The sequence below is a fragment of the Sciurus vulgaris genome (genome assembly GCF_902686455.1).
Source record: "Sciurus vulgaris genome assembly, chromosome: 8".
NCBI lineage: Eukaryota > Metazoa > Chordata > Mammalia > Rodentia > Sciuridae > Sciurus > Sciurus vulgaris.
In genome coordinates this window covers 127,067,490-127,076,887 of record NC_136468.1, presented here as the reverse complement: position 1 = coordinate 127,076,887, position 9,398 = coordinate 127,067,490, and positions in this window count along the sequence as shown.

Here is a 9,398-nt window from a genome sequence, read left to right as displayed (position 1 = left end):
CTGCCCAGTCTGTATACACAAAAGTGTGGGCAATCCTGGCTGGGATTGGCTGTGTTGGCCCTGGCTCTAAGGCCCCACCCACTCCTGTTCCTCAGGCTCCAAGAATCCCACCTCAGCATGCTGTGTCCCTTCTACAGGGTAAGCCCCAGATTACCTCTATCCTTTGCTGGAAATCACACAGGGTGGAAGCTGGGGTTCACCCAGTCATCCCCTACAATAGTCCCCAAGTGGCTGCTCTGGAGAAAAAAGCCCTCCCTCTTGGCCAAAATACCACTCAATTCTTTCCTCAAAGGTACTCCTCTTCAACATCTGCCTGCAGGTGTCCATACCTAGAGAAGGCAAGGAGGCTGTCACCTCTAATATCCTGTGCCCTTCATGTGCTAGAAGCCTGGAGGGCTTGACTAACTTCCTGACAATCATGGGAGCTCAGGATGGCTGGAGGTTTGTCTGCTCTACTTCCTAAGTGGTAGGACAAGTGCCTGCCAAAGGTAGATGTTTTTCACCATTTCATCTGGACTCTTTTTGGTAACCCTTCCTTTCTCACAGGGTGACTCTGACCCTCCAGACTTGAACATTCAGAGCAATCCATCCCACTGTGTTGAGCACAAAGGAGCAGTGACCCAGGCTGGCCCAGCCAGACCAAATCCCATGATATTTACTATACTTATTAGGTAGGGGAAACTCATCCTGCAATGCCAAGCCAGCAGATTGTGCCCCTAAAGCTGCTAGGCAACAGGCCACCTCCCCACAGAGAGGACATGAATGCCAGAAGGCACTGCAAGATGGAGACAGTGTCCTGATGACATCACTGCACCCCTGGATAGCAAGTTACCTGAGTTTGCATCACCCCAAAATTCCCAGACTCATGAACCAAGAACTCCACTTCTCAGCCATTTTCTCCTTTCATTTTATCTTTGTTTATTGTTCTAGCTATTTCTATTAGGGTTTATGCACCTTGAAACTATGGAAGATGAACCTGCTCTGATGCTTCACAGTGTGCGGCCTTCGTTCAGTTCTCTACACCTCTGAGCTTCAACTTCCTTGTTAGAAAAGATGAGTTGCTACCTCTACCTCCACTATAGGAAGGCTGATTATAGTTTTAATGAGATAAAGTAAAGCACTTAGGATTGAAGTTGGATAAATGGACATTACTATAATTCCAATTTACTAATTAAGTATAATTTACTGGAGAATCATTACAGGGAAATGCTTTCAAAGACTCTAGAATCATTGAGTTTCTGGCTACTAGGGTCTGAGCTATCACATTTTTCAGTGGGGACTCAGTGTGGAAGCCACTGTTGTATCCCTAATGAACACCCATGATCTGTGTGCCTGCAACATCAGGCACAGAAAAAAACACCAAATCATTGATCTGCCCTCTTCTAATATGGCTAAAAAAATTTAAAAACACAGTGACCACATTTGCATTTAGTACACTGTAAAGCCTCACCCAGGTGTTCAGGGCAAATCCATTCCAAGACATGAGGCTCCCCCTGAAATGTTGTCTCCCATTGGACATCAAGAAACCTGCCTTCCATTCATCCTCTAGCACAGCTCTGCAGGCTGCAGCACCCTGAGCCCAGAGCATATCCATGGGGGGCCTGTTTCTGCTCTGAGAGCATCTCAAGGTCATCTGGGACAAGAAGGCATCAAAGTGTCCCCCTCTGACTGAGTCCCTCTTCCTTCCAATGGGGCGAGGCAAGCATAGAGATGGTCCAGCTGTGATGTTCAGCAGCACAGCTGTATGGGGGCAAAGACACTGTCACCCCAGAGGTCCACATGCTTAAATGGGCAAAACCAAAATTCAAACCAGGACTGTGTCATTCCAAAGTCTTCCCTTTGTCAACTCCACTATCCCAGAAGAAATCATAACCATATTTGGGCGTTGGTTTCAGCTGCAGAGCAATGAGAAGCAGGCCTTCATTCAGACCCCTGGGTGAAACACTCACCATCTCTGGGGCCTTAGGCAAGTTACCTGACATCTCTGTGCCCAGTTTCCTAATCCACAAGAGCAGGTGTTTTCGTCACTGCACAGGGCATGGGGAAAGTTAAAGTAGAGTGTCCATAGAACAGGCTCAGTTTCTGATTTGTTTTTTAAAGGCCTTTATTACCTTAGGGTGTTTTTAGCTGAGACCTGGTTTTCTTGCAGGAGAGGAAGACTCCCAAAGCCTTGTCAGCTACCTAGTTTTCTTAAGTCTTAAATGCCAATTTGGCAAATTCCAAGTAGAGGAAACAGGGAGGACCTGGTCACAGAGGATGGCAACAGCCAATCACATGCGCTGAAGCACAGAGACTCCTGCAGCTGTGCAAATACCTGCTTAGAAAGCAGGAACAGGGACCTGCTAGGACACAACTGGGTTTTAGGGATAGAGAGTTGAGAGCAAGGACTCAGGGCATGTCTTGTCCCATCAGGGTTCTCCAGTCTTAGCAATTGCAGGCCCACAGGGGTGACAAAACTGTCCTTAAATACCTGCTAACCCATGACAAAATGCTCCCACCAGCTCAGGTAGCACCCTACAAAGCTGCCTTAGAGAGATGCAGCTGGATGGTACAGGAGAAACAAGGAAGCAAGAAAGCCAGGCACTCCTGCTGTCCTCACCACTGAGAACCAGGGTGCTCAAGTCTCCCAGAGATGCCTGTCACTATCTCAAGCTCCCAGGAGCTGTGCTACCAGAGCCCTGAAAGACCCTCAAAATACATCAGGATGGGACTGCCTTATTCATGAGAATTTGTGCCCCAATCAGTCCACAAACACGCAGCATGCAGCTGAACTGAGTCAGTCCTACAGACCTCAGGAGGCCCTGAAATGTCCCCTTGGAAGTTCTGCACTCATTCAATGGAGGAGCATTCTGCAACACCTTCCCTGCTGGCAGGGAGTGCAGGCTGGGGCCTGGGGTTCCCATCCCAGAATCAAAACTCTGCAAAGAACAGGCAGAAGTTTCCTCTCTTGCCTGATGACCTAGCATCCTTGCTTCCTTCCCACTCATACCCAACATGCACAGTTCCATCCCCTTCTCAAATCTTCCCCAGGGCCCTCTTCTTACCCAGAGTGAGAGCCAAAGACTTCAGCAGCCATGAGGTTCTGCATGATGGACCCTGTTCTTTCTCTGATCTCATCATCACTCTCCTTCACATCTACACCTTCTGTTCCTCCAGCTGTTTGCACAAATGTCATCCCCTCAGAGAAGCCAACACTGACACAACCTCAGGTGAGCCCTTTCCATCTCTCTCCAGCCTTATTTCCCCCATAGCACTTGGCCCTTTTGAGATATATTATCTATCTAAATCTCCCCAGACTGTATTGTACACTCAATGAAAGCTTGTAAGTAAGTGCTCAATCTACATCTTATGGAACAGGGCCTGGAACAAAGTAAATGCTCATGAAATATTTATGGAGGTAAGGAAAGGAGGGAGAGGAAAAAGGGAAGTCTTATTTTATGATCCAGAAGACACTGTTCACCCTTATATTTGCTATCAACTGAGACATCCTGAAGGACAGCTCTAAGCTAGCCCTCCCTTGATCTTACATATTCTGTAGCTCCCTGCTACCTGTTGAAGTGAGTACCAAGACAACAGCCTGGCACCCACAGTCCTGCACAAATTGGGATGGAGGGAACTTCCTGCCTCTTCTCCTTCCTCTGAATGTACCTGACCCCAAGTCATGATCCCAGGGACCTGCCTACTTCTGGATGGTGCAGTAAGAAAGAATATGCCTTTCTTCCAGTTCTTTGCTATATCAAAGTCTGCTGGTCAGGGAGAATGCCTTTCTCTTCTTGGATCTTTACCTTAAGTTTCACAGTGGTGTCACTGGGATCCAATTCCAGGGTGATGGTCATGCCAGACAGGGCCTTCATGAAGATCTTCATCCCACCTCTGTGAAAAGGAATTCATCTCGCCCAAGCAGCAGTGGTTGATCTTCGCTGGCACAGAGCTGGAAGAAAGGAACACCCTGTCTGACTACAACAACCAGGGTGAGTCCACACTGCACCTGGTGCTCCACCTCAGAGGTAGGATGCAGAATTTCATGAAGACTCTGACTAGCATGACCATCACCCTGGAGGTGGAGCCCAGTGACACCATGGAGAATGTCAAGGCAAGAATCAAGTCAAGGAAGGCATCCTCCCTGACCAGCACAGGTCAATATTTGCTGGCAAATTGGTGGACAACAGTAGACTTCTTCAGGATATTGTATTAACACTGGGTGTGTCTTACAGCTGTTTTCCAGCAAAGATCAACCTATGCTTGTCAGGGAGGATGCCTTCCTTGACTTGGTTCTTGCCTTGACATTCTCCGTGGTGTCACTGGGCTCCACCACTAGGGCGATGCTCATGCCAGTCATGGTCTTCATGAAGATCTGTATCCCACCTCTGAGATGCAGCACCAAGTGCAGTGTAGACTCCTGGATGATGAAATCTGACAGGCTACTGTCTCCAGGTCTTTGGGATATAAATCTTTACTGGTCAGGAAGATTGCCTTCCTTGTCTTGGATCTTTACCTTGCCATTCTGTATAATGTTACTGGGCTCCATCTCCAGAGTGCTGGTTGTGATATCTGGATTTCATGAAGATATGCATCCCATCTCTGCAGCACAACACAAAGTACAGGGTAGACTCTGCTGAGATGTTGGAGTAAGACAGGGTGGTGTCTTCTTGATCTTTGCCTTGATATTCTCAATAGTGTCACTGAGGTCCACCTCCAGAGTGATGGTCTTACCTTTCAGGGTCTTCATGAAGATCTGCATCCCATCATCAGTTGCACCACCAGGTGCAGGGTGGACTCCTGAATATTGGAATCCTACAGGCTTCTATCTTACAGCTCATTGTGAGATGCATCTCTGCTGGTCAGGAACATTGCCTTGCTTTTCTTAGATATTTGCCTTGCCATTCTCAATGGTGTCACTAGGTTCCACTTCCAGAGTGAGGTCATCCCAGTCAGGGTCTTCATGAAGATCTGCATCACACCTATGAGGCAAAGCACCCTGTACACACCCTGTCTCACTACAACATCTGGTAGGGGTTGAATGTCATCCAGCTGTTTGGCAGAAAATATCAACCTGTGCTGGTCAGGGACGATGCCTTCCTTGACTTGGTTCTTGCCTTGACATTCTCCATGGTGTCACTGGGCTCCACCTCCAGAACAATGTTTTTGCCATCCAGAATCTTCATGAAGATCTGCTTCCCACATCTGAGATGCAGCACCAGGTTCAGGGTGGTCTCCTGGATGTTGAAATCTGACAGGCTACACTCTTCCAGATCTTTGTGAGATAAATTGTTAATGGATTGAGAAAATTGCATTCCTTGTCTTGGATTTTTGCCTTGGCCTTCTCAATATTGTCACTGGGCTGCACCTCCAGGGTAATGGTCATGCCAGTCAAGGTCTTCATGAATATCTGCACCCCACCTTGGAGGCAAAGCACCAGGTGCAGGGTGGACTCCTTTTGGATGTTGTAGTCAGGCAGGGTGCACCAGTCTTCTAGCTGTTACCAGCAAAGGTCACCCTCTGCTGGTCAGGAAATGTGTTTCTTGACTGGGATATTTTCCTTGCCATTCTCAGTGGTGTTTTTGAACTCCACCACCAGGGTGATGGTCAAGCCAGAGAGGGTCTTCATGAAGATCGGCATCCCAATTCTGAGGGACAGCACAAGGTACAGGGTGGATTCCTTGATATTGTAGTCAAATAGTGTTCTGCTTCCATCTCCTTGCTAGATCAACCTCTGCTGTCATTGTTTTCCACCTCCAGTATTATGGTCATTCCAATCATGGTCTTCATGGAGATCTGCATCGCACCTCTGAGGTTCAGCACCAGGTGCAGGGTGGATTCCTTCTCGATGTTGTATTCAGGCAAGGTGAACCGTCTTCTAGCTGTTGCCAGAAAATGTCAACCTCCGGTGGTCAGAGAGGGTACCTTCCTTGACTGGCATCTTTGCCTTGAAATTCTCAATTAGTTCCACCTCTAGGGTGATGGTTGTGCCATTCAGGGTCTTCATGAAGATCTGTATTCCACCTCTGAGGCAAGCACCAGGTGCAGTTTGGACCCTGGATGTTGTAGTCAGACAGGGTGCTGTCTACCAGCTCTTTGCTAGATCAACCTCCACTGGTTGGAAGAATTCCTTCCTTGTGTTGGATCTTTGCCTTGACATTTTCATTGGTGTCACTGAGCTCCACCTCCAGGCTGAGGGTCATGCCAGTCAGATTATTCATTATGATCTGGGAACCTCTGAGGTGTAGAACCAGGTGCCAGTGGACTCCTGGACGTTCAGGTAAGACAGGGTTCACCAGTCTTCCAACTGTTGCCAGCAAACATCAACCTCTGCTGCTTAGGGGAGTTGCTATCCTCATCTGGGTCATTACCTTGACATTCTCAATAGTGTCAAAGGGCTCCACCTCCAGGTTGATGGTCTTACTGGTAAGAGTCCTCATGAAGATCTACATTGCACCTCTGACACAAGGAATTCATCTCTCCCTAGCAGCAGTGCATGATCTTTGCTGGCACAGAGCTAGAAGACAGGCACACCCTGTCTGACTACAACATCCAGGAGGAGTCCACCCTGCACAGGTGCTGCACCTCAGAGATGGTATGCAGAACTTCATGGAGACCCTGACTGGCAGGACCATCACTCTGGAGGTGGAGCCCAGTGACACAATGGAGAATGTCAAGGCAAAAACCAAGTCAAGGAAGGCATCCTCCCTGACCAGCACAGGTTAATCTTTGCTGCCAAACAGCTGGACAACAGTCTACTCCTTCAGGATATTGTAGGGAGACCAGGTGTGTCTGTCTTACACCTGTTTTCCAGCAAAGATCAACCTGTGCTGGTCAGGGGGGTTGCCTTCCTTGACTTGGTTGTTGCCTGGACATTCTCTGTGGTGTCACTGGGCTCCACCACTAGGGCGATGCTCATGCCAGTCATGGTCTTCATGAAGATCTGTATCCCACCTCTGAGATGCAGCACCAGGTGCAGGGTAGACCCCTGGATGTTGAAATCTGACAGGCGAGAGTCTTCCAGTTCTCTGTGAGATCAAGTCTGTTGGTCGGGAAGATTGCCTTCCTTGATTTGGATTTTCACGATGCCATTCTCTATGGTTTTACTGGGCTACACCTCCAGGGTGCTGGTCGTGCCTGTCAGGATCATCATGAAGATCTGCATCCCACCTCTGAGGCACAACATACGGTGCAGAGTGGACTCTTCTGAGATGTTGTAGTCAGACAGGGTGTCATCTTTTGGCTCTTTGATAGATCAACTTCTGCTGCTCGGAAGAATGTATTCCTTGACGTGGATCATTGCATTGACATTCTCAATGTTGTCACTGAGGTCCACCTCCAGGGTGATGGTCATGCCTGTCAGGGTCTTCATGAAGATCTGTATCCCACCTCTGAGATGCAGCACCAGGTGCAGGGTGGAATCCTGGATGTTGGAATTCTACAGGCTACTGTCTTAAAGCTCTTTGTGAGATCAATCTCTGCTGGTTGGGAAGATTGCATTCTTTGATTTGGGTTTTTTCCTTGCCGTTCTCAATGATGTCACTGGGCTCCACCTCCATGGTGAGGTCATGCCAGTCAGGGTCTTTATGAAGATCTGCATCGCACCTCTGAAGTGCAGCACCAGATGTAGAGTGGACTCCTTTTGGATGTTGTTTTCAGTCAGGGTGAGCCAGTCTTCTAGGTGTTGCCAGCAAAGGTCAAGCTCTTCTAGTCAGGGAGTATGCCTTCCTTGACTGGGATATTTGCCTTGACATTCTCATTGGTATCACTGAGGTCCACCTTTAGGGACATGGTCATTTTAGTCAGGGTCTTCATGAAGATCTGCATCCCCCTGAGTTGCAGGATCAGGTATAACGTGGACTCCTGCATGTTGTACTCAGGGTGCTGTTTTCCGGCTCTTTGCTAGATCAACCTTGCTGGTCAGAAGAATCCATTCCTTGTCTTGGAACTTTGCCTCGACATCTCACTGGTGTCACTGAACTCCACCTCCAAGATGATGGTCATGCCAGTCAGATTCTTCATGATAAACCGCATACCACCTCTGAAGTATAGCACCAGGTGCTGCTGGACTCCTTCTGGATATTCAAGAAAGATAGGGTACAGCAATTTTCCAGCCTTTGCCAGCAAACATCAACTTATGCTGGTTAGGGGAATTGCCATTCTCATCTTGGATCATTACCTTGACATTCTCAATGGTGTCATTGGGCTTCATCTCCAGGTTGATGATCTTACTTGTAAAGGTCCTCATGAAGATCCACATCCCACCTCTGACACAAGAAACTCATCTCTACCTAGCAGCAGTGCATGATCTTTGCTGGCACAGTACTGGAAGACAGGCACACCCTGTCTGACTACAACTTCCAGGAGGAGTCCACCCTGCACAGGTGCTGCACCTCAGAGATGGTATGCAGAACTTCATGGAGACCCTGACTGGCATGACCATCACCCTGGAGGTGGAGCCCAGTGACACCATGGAGAATGTCAAGGCAAAAACCAAGTCAAGGAAGGCATTCTCCCTGATAAGCACAGGTTAATCTTTGTTGCCAACAGTTGGACAACAGTCTACTCCTTCAGGATTTTGTAGCGAGACCAGGTGTGTCTGTCTTACAGCGGTTTTCCAGCAAAGATCAACCTGTTCTGGTCAGGGGGATGCCTTCCTTGACTTGGTTCTTGCCTTGACATTATCAAAGGTGTCACTGGGCTCCAGCTCTAGGGTAAAGTTCATGCCAGTCAGGATCTTCATGAAGATTAGCATCCCCGCTCTGAGATGCAACACCAGGTGCAGGGTAGACACCTGGATTTTGAAATCTGACAGGCCACAGTCTTCCAGTTTTCTGTGAGATCAATCTCTGTTGGTAGGGAAGATTGCCTTCCTTGATTTGGATTTTTGCCATGCCATTCTCTATGGTTTTACTGGGCTACACCTCCAGGGTGCTGGTCGTGCCTGTCAGGATCATCATGAAGATCTGCATCCCACCTCTGAGGCACAATATAAGGTGCAGGGTGGACTCTTCTGAGATGTTGTAGTCAGACAGGGTGCTGTGTTTCAGCTCTTTGCTAGATCAACTTCTGCTGCTCGGAAGAATGTATTCCTTGTCTTGTATCATTGCATTGACATTCTCAATATTGTCACTGAGGTCAACCTCCAGGGTGATGGTCATGCCTGTCAGGGTCATCATGATGATTTATATCCCACCTCTGAGATGCAGCACCAGGTGCAGGGTGGAATCCTGGATGTTGGAATTCTACAGGCTACTGGCTTAAAGCTCTTTGTGAGATCAATCTCTGCTGGTTGGGAAGATTGCATTCTTTGTCTTGGGTTTTTTCCTTGCCATTCTCAATGGTGTCACTGGGCTCTGCCTCCATGGTGAGGTCATGCCATTCAGGGTCTTCATGAAGATCTGCATCCCACCTCTGAT